Source organism: Polistes dominula, unplaced genomic scaffold (genome assembly GCF_049000335.1).
Source record: "Polistes dominula isolate Pdom_NZ unplaced genomic scaffold, Pdom_raw_medaka contig_16, whole genome shotgun sequence".
NCBI lineage: Eukaryota > Metazoa > Arthropoda > Insecta > Hymenoptera > Vespidae > Polistes > Polistes dominula.
The window spans coordinates 1,516,923-1,535,648 of record NW_028301040.1 but is presented as its reverse complement, the minus strand read 5'-3'; the positions used below and the strand labels follow the sequence as shown (position 1 = coordinate 1,535,648).

The window sequence follows — 18,726 nt, the reverse complement described above, 5'->3', positions numbered from 1 at the left end:
CATTACCTTTTTTTTCTTTTTTTGAAAGAAATAATCTATATGTTGATGGTAATATTGTAATATATCTTAACTTATGATCAAGAAACACAAACAACAGAAAATGATTTATGCAGGATGAGAAAATATATTGAATATTACAAATAGTTCGTTAGAAAGAAACGACAAGCGTACAAAATTATTATACTAGATTTAAAAAAGGAGAAAAATACTCCATGGTGTTTTTATTCTTTGCCCCGATATACAAATAAGGTAACTAAAATAACTATTTATGAGTAGTTTCTAGTCTTAGTCCGGTCAAGCTGATTTCCATTTCTCTTTAGCCGCAAGATATCCCATCGTGATTTTTGGAGCGGACCGATTCGATACGAGCGGCATGGTTATGGCGATCTTACACGTTCGTGATATGAAAACACGGCGGGTCCAATCGGCGTGGAATCGTTTCGATCACGAATATTCCTCCCTCTATCTCGATATCAACCTAACTCGTGATCCTCTAGGTAAGAATAACCGAGCATAAAAGGAGTATAACTGAGTCACGCTTTTTCTCTCTACTAGGATCCATTTCTCTATCCCTCCCTTAGAACCCCCGCCTAACCCCTCAATGTCCGTAAGCAACCCGATGGAGGACAAAGAAAGCACGCTGCGAATTAATAAGCAGGCTTTAAGAACGGTAAAGAGATTTCCCGTGGTATAAACTACAACGTGTGTGCCACGAAGAAAACCGTTGGCTCGTTTATAATTCGGTGCAGCTGAAAGGACTCTACTAAGGGCAGGATCAAGCTAGAGGCGTTTCAACGCCATTGTTAAAAAAGAAAACCCCTCTTCTTGGGCCCTCACGGACCCACACGTAACGTTCTCTTCTGACTTTTTGGGCATCAATGATATTTTCTGGAAGGGGTCTCTAGGATGAAAAAAAAAAAACTGAAAAAAAGACGAGAACGAAGTTGGTGAAAGAAAAAAGGAAAGATAGGGAAAAAAATCTCCTCTTCTCTTGTGGTTTATTCCAAGCGGTCGATGCGAGCTCACGCTTTGTCGGGTTTCAGCAAAGAGTGCCATTTGCGCGTTCCAAATCCCTTCTCTCCGCAGGAGACCCTATTATCCTTCCGCATCCGTATCTTTCTCTCTCTCTGTCTCTCATTCAGTCTCACCCTCTTTTGCTTTCTTAGCCTGTCTACTTCTAGTAAGTGGATTATCTAAGATATCCGTTTGATCTCCTCACCCTGGGTTAGGACCACAGGTATAAGAATGAGTAGCTGATCAACTTTGACACATCTTGTGTCAGCTTTACAGGTGCTCTGTTTTATTCTCGACCACCTAAGACGACTTTTAGCGCATTGATCGAAAATTCTTTTTCTATTTTTTTTTTTATCTATGCTAAAATTCAACAAAACGTATGTTCAAAATTTTTATGGAAAAAATATTCGTTGTTCGTGGTTCTTTAACATGAAATAAATTGTTTTTTTCATGACAATCTTTTATTACGTCGAACCCAAACATATTTCATTTCACAAAGTTTTTCCTTACCCCAGACAAGCAAATAAACGGCTGTTAAATATATACATCGCATACTTATTCACGGAAAAGTCAACGGCGTTAGGTCGGTGAACACTTTCAGGAGTAGGAACGATGACTCTTCCTTCTTGACTTTTTCGTTTCTATTCAGTGCTCGGCACGATCAGACAATGGGACATCACGGAGTACTGGACGAGGGTGTAGAAACTTTAGGAAGAGCTTTTCTAGAGGGTTCTACGGTGTAATAACGAGCAGCGGCTCGCTTCAACCCGGTTCTCTCCCTTTTTTCTCGAGCGAAGTGAAAAGAAGGCGAGACGCGATCTTGCACAGAGTCCTTTCCGTTGAGGGATAAAACGCGCTTCTTCCTTTCGCGATACGACGGACAATGACAACTCCCCATTCATTTTATCTCTCTTTCTCTCTCTCTCTCTCGCTTTCTCTTTTCCTATCTATATATCTCTATTTCTCGTGCACACTCGTTGGCTCTTTTCTATAAAGCGAAATGCATCGTGGGGGTTAAAAGAAGACAAGAAACAGAAATATACACTTTTTCTCTTTCCACGTCTTTTCCGTTTCGTTCACCGAGACTGCTAGAGCAGTGGTCGTCGCAAAAAGCAGTTAAAACGATTAAAGATCTCGAAAGCTTGGCGAAAGGAACAGAGACATCAGAGACATCGAACGAAAGAGGAAGTGAAATGGAAAGCTTTTGGTGGAGTTCCGTTGCTTTGGCGTGGGGTTGCTTCTTGGAAAAAAGGAGGAGAAGAAAAAAAAGAGACAGTACGAGTGAGTGAACGAGTAAGATAGAGAGGGGGGAAAAGAGAGAGAAAGAGAGAAAAAAGAGAGAGACAACCAAAGACAGATAGAGATAGAGAGAAGGAAGGCCGGGATATTGCGACTCGCGCTGAAATTGCCCCGGGCAATTGCACTGGAATCCAACTTCCATTCGGACTTATTATTTGAACAGGGGTGGTAGCCCAGCCCCTTGAAGGGCTTAACGCTCCTTCGCTTCCGCTTTCCTCTTCTTACCGTTACGTTCGTTTTCTTCTTCTTCTTCTTCCTCTCCCTTTTCTACTCGCTATCTCCGCAGCTTGTGATCGCGATGAAAAGTAAAAGCTGATCAAGCGTAAGAGGACGGCATTGCCATTCGTAAAAGAACGTTCATTCTGACTTCGAATAATCTTAGACGAAACTTTCGATAGTTTGATGAAAATACAACGAAAGTTATATTAAGAATTCATGTCGTTTTTTTTTTTTTTATTACCGATGACTAGAAAAATAATGATTGATCAAGATTGTTCCCATCGGTTTTACTGACTGGTAACTCGATCTGTTTGCTTCCTGAGTTTGGGATTTAGTGTTCTAAATGAACGGGTCAAGAGTCAACTTTTCATCCAGATGAGAAATTTTCAAACTGAAAAAGCAATTACTATTGATTGACCCTTCAGATAACTTCTGCGATCAGGAAGGGTTTACGGAACTAATAAACCACCGAACTCATCATGATGGGAGTGCTAAATTATCAGGAATATACATTGTTATTTTCATGTAGAAATGATTTTTTCTATTTTTAACTAATTAATCTACATAATGGCAAGCGTTTAACGAAATAATATTCTATTATCGTATCGAAACGCATCGCTTTAATTAATCAACTGCTGTAAAAGGAAAATAGTTTCCCTTCTCCCCACCCACATGTTCTTAGGAAAACATAAATGAATAATCCGCTTGGTTTTACAATCGAGTTCAATCCGGTAAACGAATTCGTCGTGGATACGACGACCAGAGGAGAGGAAGAAGGGGGAACGTTAATTACTCGTAAAACAATGGGCCCTGAAATCGTACTCTACTACTCGTCGCACTACGTCGGCCAATTTACTGCACGCGCAGTTTGACAAAAGTCGTAGAAAATCGGATCGATACGTCGCGTCGATTACTTCCGATCGAGCGAGTCTTTCAAAACGGCGACGAAACGTTGCTTTAAATCACTTTATCCTAACCCAAACGTTCAAACGTTTTGCAAATTCATCGTGATCTTGGAAAGTTTCGCATCAGGGTATATAAATTATCGATTCATTCGTTGTAAGCTATCGATTTCTGAGATCGAAATCTCGTACAATTTAATAAAACATAAAAACACTAAATAAAGATTTGCTTTTTATCTTTTACAATCTTCATTGATGAAGGTAAACAATAAAACAGAAAAATATTACGATAGTCTATAGACCAAACGTAATTGAATTTGTAAGCAGCAGTTTGTTTATTGATTTATTTCAATTTCTTTTAGTTCTTCACCAACAATTCATAGAACATTTTATTGAAGCAGAAATAATTTTACAATCGATTCTGTATACTCGATAATTTATTCTATTAATACTTACAATTTATCGAGAATCTAATCGTTATTAAATATTTTTATTTTTTGTAAATAAGAAAAAAACAGGTCACACAGAAACAAGCCATATCTATAATTTTCGAGTACTCTAAAAGCTACTAGTAGAACCTTTTTACGCTATCGTGTAACTCACATAATGGAGGGAAACAAGCTGAAGAGAAGGAGTAGTCCGGTTGAACCGCGAGATAAAACTGTCCGACTAAGCGACGATTTCAGCGCGACCTCCGAGTAAAATCCGGGGTTTGAAAAAGGGATGGTCTACGTCCTTCTAGTCTTTCTCGTCTTCCTCTTCCACCCTATCTCTTTCTCTCGGTACCCACGACCGTTTCCTCTTACCACGTTGAATGCACACAGAAACAGAGAGAGAAAGAGAGAAAGAGGAAGAGAGAACCGAATGAAAACGTTCATCCCGACGAAATAATTCATTGTTCTCGCGGTAAAAAGAAGAGGATGTTTCACGCTCTTGTGTTCGGTTAACAGATTCTTCTAGAATTAATGTAATTTCGAAGATTTCTTCGTTTAATTCTACCATGACACAAGAATTCTACAATATAATAATCAAATTAACTTAAAAAAATTTTATAACTTTTTATCTACCATTGACTCGATGAAATAACATTTTTCTCACATACCAACTAACTTAACAAATTTATAACCTATGAAAAACCCAGCTGGCAAGATAACTATTGTATAAGCATAAGAATAAAGAAGGGAAACATCATGATCATCATCAATCCAAGCTTTAACATCTAAATAAGAAAAAAAAAAAGTTATAGGGAAATAAAAGTGTTAAGGCTTGGCACCGCCATAGGAAATTCGAACAAAGGACGATGAGCGAGGTAAAAGAGAATAGGAGAGTGAAATGGAATACGAAATGAAGGGTGACTCTCTTCTGTGTCCATCGTTACATGGCGTTTGTCATGACGGTGGTTTCCACCTCCTACGACGACGACGAAGTCTGTAGACGGTGGTGGTACTACCTGGAATCCTTCTCCCTCTTTTTTCTCTACTATACCCTTCTCTCACTCTCTTCTAACTCTTTTGGTGTAGGAATCGGCACGCGTAGGGCTGGACGTCCCTTTACTTTGTATTTTTGTATGCGAGAGTAGGAACCTTTCCCTAGATAGAGACAGACACCAATACCAAAAGGGTCCAAGGATTTGAAGTGTAACCAGAATGAGAGAGATGGAAGAGGACAGTAGCCAAAGGCACAAAGGACACCCGCATGCATTAAAGGGTAACTATTGCTTCGTGTTGGAAGCCCGTTCTCTCTTCTCTCTCTCTCTCTCTCTTTTTCTCTTTCTCCACTCGTTTCGAAGTTGGTGAACGTACCGCCACGCGACCGACCTTCCCCCTTTGCCTCTTGCTCCTCTTTATCCTCTACGATGTTTTACTTAACGCACGCAGCGTATACGACCGGACGCTGGCTCCTGCATGCTAATTCCTGTCTCAAAGAAAAAAGGACTCCCCTTTCTTTCTTTCTTTCCTTCTTTCATTCTTTTTTTTTCCTTTATTTCTTCTTTTCTTTTTTTTCATCCTCTTTATTACTAACTCTTCCTTTTTCTTATCCTCTCACTCAGACTCCGACATTCCAATTTGCCTCTCGTCGTCACACTAATTAAGCTAACTCCTTTATATCCGTTACTTCCAACCTTATCAAATGTAACGACATACTACCTCTAACGTGGTATCTCTCTTTCCAATTTCTTCTTTTGAATGAGTTAATACTTATAACTTCAAAGATTCAGATGTAAGAAGTTAATTGGATAAATCATTTTTTTTGAAATCCTTTTTTATGCAATATTAAGATATAACGTAATATCTTGATCAACCTGTTATATGTACTTTAAGTTATTAAAGGTAATATCCTTTATTTCAGACCGGACCTATTCGACAAGTCAAATAACAAGGAATAAAAAAAAAAAGGAAAAAGAGAAAATCAAACATCGTGGCTTATATGTTATATCATAAAAGATACTAATGTATCGCGACGGGACATGTTACGATACACATACACAACATTTAATCGCAGATGTGCAGTCAGCTTAAGACACCGGAAAGGTGTAGGATAACTTCAATCGTCGTGCTCGTTAAAGCGAGAAAATACATTTCGCGCGTTCGGCACCATTAATTCGCAACACTGGCCTTTATTAATCGTTCACGCGATTTACGTTCCATTAAAGCGAACGTAAACTAAGTGAACGCAAAAGAGAGAAAGAGAGAAAGAGAGAGACTCGGTTGATATTGAATTAATGAATCCACGACTGTCTCCTCTTTGAAAGATAAAGAACGATCAAAGATGCCGCTTGTGCGCGTCCTTGCTAATTGCCTTTCCGACTGAAGCTGAGACAGGAACGAGCAAAGATGAGAAGAACTACGACGACTATCATTCGTCGAAAATAAGAACGGGTTAGTGGCTCGTTAAACGATCTCCTCCTCGTTTCGTCTTCTTTTAAATTAATCCGTCGTTTCGGGGATCCGTGAAAAATAAAAATCTAACAAAAGTATTTGAAAATATGTATTACGAATAAAAAAACGAATAAAAAACCTTCGATGTAACTCTCATTATAATATTATATCTTCTTCGATTATACTTAAAGAACTAACTTAATTCTATAACTCGAGTTAATTTACCGATTAAAATATATACTCGTTTAATTACGAATCCAGTTATAAATCAAAAATCAACATATTAAATATGCGAAAGAAGCATATAAACGTTTGAATCGATCTGTGGTAATAATTCGAGGGACTCGCAAACCCAAGTTCTATCATTCTTTTTTTCTTCTCTCTTAAAAACCTCCCGATACTTATACGACACCATACACGGAATTGATTACGGTTTACGGCTAACGTTTTAAAGCTACGCGATTATTTGCGGTACTGAAGCAAGAGACACACACCAACCGACCAGTTCTATAAAGTCGCCATTGCGGAAATTATAACTCGTGTGCCACGGTTAGGCGTTTAAAACGCCCCTTTACAAAATAATTTACCGGCCGAACTCGTTAGTGTGACATTCAAAGCGTGGTGAGGAGGAGAATGGTGGGAAGCTGTACAGTAGGGGGAGTAGGAGAGAAGAAAAAACGGGATACGCAAGAAGAAGAAAGAGAAAGAAGAGAGTATGGTTTAAAAAACTGCGCTTACAATTGTATTGCTACCAATGTTTTTTTTTTTTTTTGGAATTGAGAAAGAGCAAAAAAAATAAAATAGGGATAACGCGTCACAATCGAAATATCCAATTTTGGTAACTCGTTTTCTTTTACCAATCCTACGTAAGAAGAAACGTTAAGATCCAGATCGCTACTATTGCATGCGGGCATTAAACTCAATGTTTTATCTGATTTTCGAATGGCCAGCCGGTCGGCCGAACGAACGAACGAAATCCTTTTCTTTCTTTCTTTCTTTCTTACTTTCTTTCTTTCTTGGCTCGGAACTCGTGAGATCGTTTACGTTAAAACGCCACGAATGAGATCTGTTCCCGAGAGCTCGTATGTTTCACGATCAATTTATTCTTACTCTCGCTGTGGCTCTCGAACTTGTATAACAATAATGGTAGAATAGAGAAGGGGGTGGTTAGGAGAAGGGGGAGGGAACGGTTGCTAAAAGCTTTTCGCAATTTTCAAAGTGATTATTATTTCGTGACCAAACTATACACACACTCTAGGCCACCATAGGCTACGTACTGGTGTTTTAACTTTCGTCGATTTTCATTCAACAAATCCAAATTTTCTAATTAATTTAACGAAATGACTTTTCTTGTTACGATGCATTGTATAGTTCGTTACAAGTACAACGAAAGAGAAAAGTGAGCTTTTTAAAATGATTGATAGTCGATTTCACGTTCAAATATTAGAAAATTCATATAAATCGAATTTCGTAGTTTTTACAAGTATCGATTAATGTTTGATCCGAATTATAAAAAGTTCTTTAAAATACGATTTTTGTTAAATAAAAACATCGATTTTCGTGTTACACCTGTCATATTCCAAGTAGCGTTACGAGAATATACATATATTTTTCATTTCTCTCATCCCACGTGAATTCCTATCGACCTGGGGATCGTATGAATATTCAACGAATCGACGAAATTGTAAAAAATAATAAAAAACAAAAAAGGAAAGAAATAACACAGGAGAAACGGTAAAAATAATAAAAAAAAAAAAAAATAATAGAAAATAAAAAATAGTAGAAGAATTGTAAATAAATTTCGCAATAATATCCTCCTTTTACTTTTCGTGAAAGCTAGTAGAACGCGTTTGATTAATATTACCAACATTTCACGACATTAGGAAACATGAATTATCATCGTGCTAGGTTTAAGAGCATGAAAAGAGGGAACCGAAGAACCGAACATCAAAAACGTTGAAAAATATTTCTGTGCTTTCGGTGAGACTACGAAGCAGGTAACCGCAGCACAGCGGGTCGTCATTTCGACCTGTCCTTTAATATATCATCTCCACTTTGCAACAGTTCTCATCGCCCTAGTACCACGACTCCCTTTTTCTTGTGCCGAAAGAAGGAAGGAAGGAAGGAAGAAAGGTAAAAAGAAGAAAAAAGGTAAAAGATACAAAACAGCTTACCGGTGGTCTATTCCCAGGAAGTTTGTCACACAAAAAACATACGAATAAAATTTCAAAATAACTTATATTCTTGTATAATATAAAAAGCAATCTCATTATTTGTAATAAGGATAAGATTAGTCAGTTCTAATCTTATTAATAATATCCTTTAAATGTAATTTAAATAAGAGTATATTAAAAATGGAATTATGAAGTATAAAACGGATAAATCTATATAGTTTGTTGGTAGAAGAGAATAAAGCAACCAAAAGCGAGGGGGGGTGTTAAAAGAAGAGGGAAAGAGAAAAGGAGTCTAAAGGAACGAAAAGGAAGAGAGCAAGAAGAACACCTGGGGAATAGTAAATTTCTGTTGCAACGCTAGCGCCGTTATTAGCATACGAGTATTTAGAATGAATTATGGGCCAGACCGCTTATCCTCGAGGGTGGATATATTCGGTACAGGGTTCTCGCGACTCTCCCATGTCAGGTGTATCCCTAAGGAGGTAGCATTATGTCCTCCGGCATATTTTATTTTCGTAGACTTGCTTGCGTCAAGAGAAAGACAAAAAGGGTTCGAACGAAAAAAGAAGAAAATAAGGGGACACAAAATCGGTGGGGTAGAAATAAAAAAAAAGGGAAGAAAGATATTTCCTTGTTTCTCTGACATTTATGATTTCAATGCTACGTATATGTAAGTTACGTGATATAAATATGTATGAACCTAATCAAAAGACATCAATAAGAAATTCCTTTTAAAGTCTAGCAGTTGTTATCTCAAGAGAACATTGATATTTAAATACAATTCATTTTCTCTTCAACGGTAGTACGAATAAAAATCTTCTAGTTAAAAACGATACAGAAGAATGTAATTCCTTTATGTTGAAAAAGAATCATAGTCAGATATAAATGCCGGATTTAAATAGATACACAGCCTACTCTCAAAGCTCCTTTCCAATCTTTCAATTTACTTTTTTAACCGATATCAAAACTGACTTGAAAAAACGGAAGCGAAGTGAAGGATTCCACCAATTACAGAAAATCAAACCACTTTCAGGGCTATGCTTCTATTGAACGAACCGCTTGAATATCGAATTTATTGGTATTCGCAAAACAATTACCGGTTTCATCCGTCTCCCCTCCACTCTCTCGATTCTATCAATTATCCGAATTTCATGATGGTGATGTTGAATAGTAGTGGGAGAAAAAAACGGGGCGAGGGAAAGGAAGGGTTCAGAAGCTTGATCATTATTGCCCAGGGATTTTAACCGTGAATCGTGGTAAAAAAAAGAATAAAAGAATACATCTATGTAATACATATATACGGGATGGTATTAAACACGTTGTGCATAAGTGAGAGTGAGAGAATAAGTGTGAAAAAGATAATAAGCGATCTTGTAACGTCGTCGTCGTTGTCATTATGGCATCGTTTGTTATTAAAGGGAAAGGATCCTAAGCGTAAGATCTACTCTTTGACGTGGTAATTTTCCAAGTCGGTGGCATTAGAACGATGCAGCAAACTTCCACATACATTTAAACTTACGCACTCCTAACACTTTCAAATACGATCACGTATAGGATGAAAATGGCGGTTTCTATTTTTTACGAGAGAACGGGATTTTTACTCTCATACCAATGACCTTTTCCTCGACGCTAACGAACCCCTCGTTAACCATTTCCCCTATTATACCGTGGTTAACTCGACTTCATCATTTTTTCCTACGTTATTATGAGATTCTAACAAGTTATCTCGATCTAATATTTTTTCACCTTATAATACGAAATAAGAGATTGCTTTCATTTTTCATTACTTTGATCATCCATTTTTTCTTTTTTTTCTTCTATTTATGCTCATCATATATCGACGATTCGTCCATTTGGTGGTAACATAAACGAAACTCCTCGTCAGCTGTTAAGCCTGTTACGAGTTCGAAAGTGAAGGTGCTTATTACTAAGCCAGAATATAGATTAACTCAAGCATATCCAACGCACACCTGTTTCAAATTATTTAAGTTATTTGAATCTTTTGATATATTACTATGTGATATATATTAGTTATTGTATTAAGTCAATTAAAAGAATTTAATATTATGAAAAAAAAAATAAAAAATATAAAACTTATATATCATGTCATTAATATATCTTTCTTCATCTATCTCTCCAAGCATTGATCTTTCTCATTCAGCTAGCAACATAACATAATAGATTTTGTATTATCCACAATATTACTCGGTTACCTGTCTCGAAGGACCTAAATCAATAATAGCTTTGCTTTTGAAAATCTTCTTCTATAAATATAATACCGCAAATACCAAACAATATAATAGTTTTGCCTTTAAGTGGGTATCACTATTATTTTCTCAATACCTGTTTATATTCTCATAGTAACTAATACTAAACATATACCTGACCAGATCGTCTCGTCCATGCTGAGCAATTAGAAAGCCATTACTTTTCGGTCATGCGTACTCTAGCATGTCTGGTACAGGGTAGAAAAGCGGTAAAGCCTCCCACAGAGTTTCTACACCTTTTGAATGAAAGGGATGGTCGAGGGTTGGAAATGGATGTCCGGTGATCAGGTGCAGCGAGATTCCCACTGACTTTGAATTCTTTAACAGTATAGCATAGGAAGGATGTATTCTCTCTTTCTCTTTCTCTCTCTCATTCGTTGACGTCGAGTTGTCATCGTGCCGGTACTCGGTGCCACCCGCTGTTTCGTTTTCATGTTTGGAAAGAGCACGGATAAACGACACTCGAAGGGGAGTCCAAAATTCGATGTCAAGGAAATTTTCTGGCATTAAGATTGACCGTGGTAATAACGTTGATAAAATATATCGGCATATTTCTTTTATCTTACGTTTGATCGAAATGTTTTTTTTATATATATATATATATAAACGTTGATATAATTATTTATATATCCTAGGGCAACGAATATAAATAACAAATAGATACGATTAAAATAATAATCGACGTTTAATTCATTCTAAGGTGGATCCTTTAAAAACCATTAGACAAATTTCACGTTATAAAATGATAAAACAAATTGTCGGAAATGAATGACTGAAAAGGGGATAGAAGAAGGCTCGCATGAGAAATGCGTGTTAGTTCCCTTTTGTGAAAACGCACGCGGTTGGATGTCGGTCGCGTTAAACTTCATCGTATCCATTCGACTACCAGGCATACGTTCATTTCCGAGAAGTTAATATTCAAAATGAACATCAACGATCCCGTGCTCGGTCGCGCTCCCGTTAATCTTCGATGGCATATGGGAGTAGAGCTCGCTTTATTGCGTCCGCGTTAATTATGCAAACGAATAATTAATATTTCGATTACTTCGATGACATCCTCCTACGCCTACGCGGGAATGATGATACCTATTTATTATTCGTATGGAGGATATTGTTGGAATTTAATGCACTAGTTAGGGGAAGAAAATGAAAACAGAGTAAACGAGAGAGAGAGAGAGGATGGGAGAGAAAGAGGAGTCAGGTAAATAGACAGATGATACAAAGGAATCTTTTGAACGCAGAACGATAATAATCAAAAATTCAACAAATTAAATGGTTACGTACACAATCTAATATTCAATGTAACAATTAATAATAGATAATTAAAAAAGAAATATTTAACGTTTCTAAGAGACCGATTAATCGGTTGAATAAATTTACTAAATAACTTAAATATACGATTTGTGCATTAGAATATTTTTCCACTTAACGATTATCTTCTTTTATCTCTTACTCTTCATTATATCGTTATATGATTCGTATGAAAAAGGGGAAGGAAAAAATTCACGGCACTTATGAAATAATTCGGTACTTCCGCTTACTTTCTCTCTTTCTCTCTCTCTCTCTCTCTCTCTCTCTCTCTCTTTCTCTTGACCGTTAATCCCTTTCTTCGTTCTCTGTGAGTTTAAAGTACGTAAGAAAGAGAGAGGGAAGGATAAAAGATAAAGATAGAGAAGAGTGAGAGGAGAAAAAAAAGAAAAAAAGAAAAAAAGAAAAGGGAAAAAGATAAAAGATCGTTGTGAAGCTATAAAGGATCGTTCGCGAGGACGTTCCTCGTCGTCGCAGGGATTAATAATAACTAGACGATAATTTACGACGGCAGTCTTTCGACGGGATAGTCCTCAGGCAGGCAGGTAAGTTTCTGATGGAAGAGATGGTAGGAGTAGGGTGGAGGGAGGAGAAAGGGGTGAATGCAGGGGACAGGGGACAGGGGTATTGCGAGTCCAAGAGACATCGTCGTAAAACTCGTACGTCGTCTTTCTTTCATAATGAAGATATTATACGGAACTGAGAGTGAAGAATCTCTCGAAGAATATTCGCTCGTAATCGAGATGAGTATCGCATTGACTTTCCATCTTGGATCAATTTGCGACTAAACGATGGATCACGATCTTTTATTCCCCTTTTTGCTCTTCCTCTTCATCTCTTCTTCCTACATTCGATAATGAATGGAAGCTCATCGCGATGATTAACTCGCTTAAATTAATCTTACAAATGGAAAAGTAAAAGAGATGGAATGATAACGAAAAAGGAAAGGAAAGGAAAGGAAAGGGAGAAAAAGGAGGGGAAAAAAGAGGAGAAGAAGGGGGTAAAGAAACATACAGAAAGATAGGATTGTTCTTTCCCACCACGGAAATAAACTGTTAGACTTATGAATATATTCATGATATTTTCATCAATATTCAGGACCTACTTTCCCCCGTCGCTCGCGTATCCCATCCAAAATCACGAATATATGACATGGACCGTATTTGCGGTTGGACCTCTACGATTAATCAACAAAAATTACTTTATGGTTTATAACTCAGTTTAAAAGCTACTCTCGTGTCATAGATACCTATTGCATAGATTTGTTTAAGTAAAATATTTCTACGCTAGATAATGTTAATGCATTCGTTATTGTAACATAGTATCCGTTGTTACCATCTCATTTGAAATACTTAAGACTATGTTCGAAATGGATACTTGGAAATTCTAGGGTAACTAAGAGTATGGGATAGTGATACTAATCCAGAGAGTTTCTCTGGATTATCCCAAGGAATCGTCCGAGTTGAATAAAAAAGATCACTCGCAACGTCAAACGAAGTAATCCGTTTAGCCCGTGCGACCTGAGGGCCCTGGGTTGTAAAGAAACTCAGAGAAAATTCAAAGGTTCTCGAGAAGAGAACCACTATCACGTCTATCGTCCTAGAAAATCGTCAGGATCACGTCCGGAGATACGCTTGGAGCATTTCCAGTTCTCACCACATTATATATATATATATATATATATATATATACACATCGCTTCTTCCTCTTCCTTTTTCTTTCTCTCTCTCTCTTTCTCTCGGTTTTCCTTTTCCGTTTCGCATTCGTCATTGCCTGTTGCGTTATTTTGCCCCGTATGGTTGTGTACACTTCCGCGGGAAAGGAAGAATAATATCCATCTTTGGGGGAGAAAGATTTAAAGGAGGGTAAGGTGGTATACGCGTAATGTCCTCCTACAGCTCGTTTCTCACTAATAGATGGCCTCTTCCTTTTCCACATGACCTCACCAGTTCCTCGAGTAGCAGGAAATTAGCAAGTCTTAGGAACAGATCCCAACTACTAATCGCCAACGTGCTTCTCCCTCTACGATCCCTTCGGGACACCTCTACCAGTCTTTCCAAACAAACTCCATTTCCCTTTTCCTTCCTTTTTTATCCCAACCTTCTTCTTCCGTCTCTCTTCAATCACCTTCATTTACCAGGGGGTGACTCAAGGGATACTTTGACGTTATCTAACTCATAAAATCGTCCTTTTATCGAAACGATCGAAACCATTCGTCGGATGATTAAGAAATACGTGCTACGTTATTTTCGTAGTATTTTTAACGAAATCTCAAAGTAGAAGGACTAAAAGGGATGCTATTTCGTAACAGAGACGTTACAGAAATTTGTAAGGGAAGAATTTTATCTATCTTTAGAAATTGAATTCTTTTTTCTTTTTCTTTTTTTTTTCTTACCAACTCGTTAATAAGAAATAACAACTTTCTCGTATTTCCCACCCCAATGTATTTTCACTGTAAGGGATAATAAAATGAAAGCCTTTTTAAACGGTTCTAAAAAAAAATATTTCTTCTAATTATCACTCGTAGAATACACACTTTCATTTTTTAACGCAATTCTGTATGCTCACCTTATTAACTGTTATCCACATGAGCCGTCAGCAAATGCACGCGTAACACACACGGATAGATCACGAACTTGTAGATCATCGGATATCACACGACCGTTTTTTTATTTGTTTATTATATGTTTTCCTATCTCCCCTTTTTCTTTATTTATTCGTTCGATGTATTTTTATTTTTAAATATAAAATTCACTTGTTGCAAAAATGAATAAGTAAACACTTTATCCTAATCACAACAATTATTTTCTTATACACTGTTAACGAAGTTTATTTTTGTTTTTTTTTTTTGCTTTTTCTTTTTCTTTTTCTTTTTCTTTTTCTTTTTAAAAATATTAACTACACAATACTAACTTTTTTCTCCATAAGTTAACTCGCAAATATTCGTAGAAAAATAAATCACAGCTTAAATATATAATCTTGCTTTGATGTTTGTTTGTTTGTTTTTTTTTTTTTTGCATAAAAAAAAATTATTTTATTCACGTCCAAAACTGTTGTCCCTTAGCCCGCCGAATGTTGTTTTCCTGAAAATTTGTTATTTTTTTATTTTTTTTTTATTTTTCTTTTTAGTGCGACGGGCACGCGAGATCGAAAATTATTTCGAAGGTTGGAAGAAATACTTCGATAAATGACACGCAAAAAAGGTTACCGTACCGTCACGGCGCCACGGCACTAACTGACAGTCCGTCGAGAATCTCCGGTTGGTCGAAGCGACCTCGGAGGAGAGACTCGTGCCACCAGGAGTAGGGATAAAGCCAGTAGAAGAGGGGAGTAAACCTCACTCTCTGGCACGAGACCCTCTCTTTCTCTCTCTCTCTCTCTCTTTCTCCCTTTAACACACGCATACACGCGAACTAAAATACCACTAATTTACTTATATTTAAAAAAAAAATTGCATTTAAAAAATAAACATTATCCGAACATTTTTTATTTGATTTTATTTTTCGTTCATTTTTTATAAACAATATGAATTTACAATATTTAATGCACTTTTATGGATAATCTCTGGTTACTTTTATAAGCTTTAATTTTTTTCACGTATTTTTATAATTTCTATAACTATAAAAGTCTGTATGATTAACGTTAATAAACCATTTTTATTATTATTATTATTATTTAATTCGTCATTACGAATTTTATTTAATACGGATTAATAAACTTTTGTTTTTCACCCTCCCCCTCTCTTTCTCTCTCTCTCTCTCTCTCTCTCTCTTTTCTGTGTTTTTTGTCTTTATTTTATATCTTTTTCTGGCGTCGGTGAACGACACTCGCCCAGCATCATCCCTCCTACTCAACGTTTCTCCAACTGTCCGTCGAAGAGAAGGAGAAGGGTGGAAGTGAGCACGTGGGCACAGAACGTAGAAAGGGAATATAGGAGATAGAGGGGACGAGGGTGAAACATGGCCCGAAATGGGGTGAGGTTGCAAAATATGTTGTAGAAATGGGGTGGCCGATGAATGCGGTCGCCCGTAGACTAGGGATTTTATTGATCTTTTTTCCACCCCAGGAGAGCGTATACGCGCGCCCGCTTAATTAAGCGACCGCTGGCACGAGACGAACCTCCTCTCCCACCTTCTTTCGTTCTTTCGAATTTTGAGAACGCGTTCTGAGGTTATGCAAATTATTATTCTTTTTTTTTTCTTTTTTGGTAAATTCATAACCCCTCGCGCTAATAATATTTTTACTCCAAAATATTTCTCAATAACTTCGAGATAATTAATTAAACTTTTATGAGAGCTATCGATTTACATATATATATATATATTTATATATTTATAATTAGAATATATTTTTTGGGTACTTGTAAAAAATTTGATAAACGACGAACATAAATTTTTGGAAATTTTCACACAATATTTGTTCAACCGTGATCTGGAATTTATTTATTTATGGAAATTAAATAATAAGAATTTTTAGAATTTCTTTAAAAATTAATACAACATATTAAAAATAAAGAAATTAATCGAAACCAATCAAATAGAAATGTTACGTATAAAATACATATTATATTCATTCGAAAGTTTCATCATTAGAAAATTAATAAACTCATCCAAGCAAATAACGATGTAGTATTATATGAAAATTATTTCAAAAATTCTTTGACTACTTTTCCAGCGGACCGTATGTAATCAGATATTCTTTTTAATCCAATTAATTTAGTATCTATACTTCTCGTCTCTTCTATTTCCATCAGACCCAACGCGAAGTGTTTGTTTTTTTTGTTCTTTTTTCTTTTTCCACCCTCCAGTTATATGCAATTTTTGTGTAATTTTAATTCACGATTCGCCGAATTCTCGAACAAAACGATATCAAAGTTAATTATATTACCGTGTCGCGCAAACGAAAAATTCCATTTCGTTCGAATTTTGTAATTCAAGTAATAACACTGGCAAAAAAAAGTTCTGACTCTCAGTTTTTAACAGTATAGTGTCGAAGTGTGACGATAAATATCGGCCAAGTGTGAAGTCAATGGAGAGAAATGACAGCCCATTGGTTCTTAATATTTATCAGCTTGTCGTATCCCCTAGGCACGTAGGGATATCTTGGTGTACGTACCCTGGGTGCCATAAACATTAATCCGAATGTGGATGGTATATAGCAGCAGCTCGACGGGATCGAACGATTCGATGCTTCGAAGTGACGAGCCACGATATCTCACGATTTTCGCTACTTACCAACGTTCCTTCTTCTCTTCCTTTCAACGGTATAATGATAAATCGTGGTTAAAAAGAACTCGATTAATATTGAACCATGACTGGATAACACTATTTCAAACAAATATTTGTACCATTAGTAATGTAATTTTTCTTTTGAAAATCTATAGGTACATTTCATTAGATTCATTTTCAGCGATGTGATCTCGAAACAATTAAATTACCGAATTATAACAATACTCATAGATCAATATATTTGATTTATTCGACTTCAATATTATATTATTTTTTTAAAAACTATTTGTAAAAGTATTGAGAATTTAGATATATATAAAAAAAACGTTCTTTATATAGAAAAGAAAAATCGATGAATATATGTAAGAATAAAGTAACATGAAAGTAAAGACAAGTTTCTTATGGTAAAGTACACGTAAAGGTACGCTAGAGTACACCCTTCGGAACTTCTCAAATGGTACTACTACTACTACTACGATCTTTTCATCCTTCATATCTTCGTCTTAATACTCGATTTCTTCCTTCATCGTCTCTTTGCCCTTTTCCCTTTGTCTATCCTTTTCATTTCCTTTCTTTTTCCTTCTCATTGATGTGAAACACCTATGGACTCGTAGCAAATGTTAAAGGAAACTACAGATCTCTCAGTCTCTCTTTCAAGGCCACAGACAAGAGATCTAATATACCCGTCGGTTACATTAGCCGGATTTAATTTAAGTCTCGAATAGGGTGTGGGGGAGGATGAGGGTGTCTCTCGTAGGTATACGTTTATCTTACCAACCGTAGGCGAGAACACGTCGAACGGAGAGAAAGAGGTTGCATGAGAGGGTGAAAGGTGATGTGGGTTGGGGGTGAAATAAGGGAAGAGAAAACGGAAGTTAGTAGCAAAGGTAGCAAAGCGATGCTGGTTTATCGTAATCGTAGTACTCGTGTTACGGCATGACAAAGAGCAAGAATGAGTGAGAGAGAAAGAGAGAGAGAGAGAGAAGAATGAGAGAGTATGTGTATGCGTGTGTGTGTATGTGTGTGAGTTCTATGACCGACCGCAAATTCGCCAACGTCGGACCACTTTGCGGCTACGCCATGACGTAGGTTTCATCAACCGACAGCCTCATTAACGACAGAAACCGACAGCAGCGTAGGTGCTTGAGAAATTTTGCTCTTTCGCCAAATTTAACGCCTTTCAACTTCGTCCGTAGTAATTTTCCTACGTTAGTAGTAACGATTGCTAAAAAGAAAAGAAAAGAAAAGAAATGAAAAATAAAAACGAAAAAAAAAAAAGGGATTACACGTTGTTGATTATTTTTAATTACTATTTCCTGATTTTAGCTATACTTACGTTATTTCCTTATTTCACTTCGTTAATTTTTCATTATTATCGATTTATCAAAATGCAACGAGTGATTTAAATTAAAGTGAATCGATTATGGAGTTATGAA

The 18,726-nt window shown here is 36.5% G+C and overlaps 1 protein-coding gene across 4 annotated transcripts in view; it reads right to left on the bottom strand.

Moving 5' to 3' along the window:
- Positions 1-15,314, bottom strand: part of LOC107067204 (discoidin domain-containing receptor 2) — an 83,668-nt gene extending 68,354 nt beyond the window's left edge. For all 4 annotated transcript variants that reach the window (XM_089174884.1, XM_089174885.1, XM_015322500.2 and 1 more), the window contains exon 1: positions 14,631-15,314. The gene's annotated coding sequence lies outside the window, so the exon portion shown is untranslated. The remainder of the gene's footprint in view (positions 1-14,630) is intronic.
- Between the last annotated feature and the right edge of the window lie 3,412 nt (positions 15,315-18,726).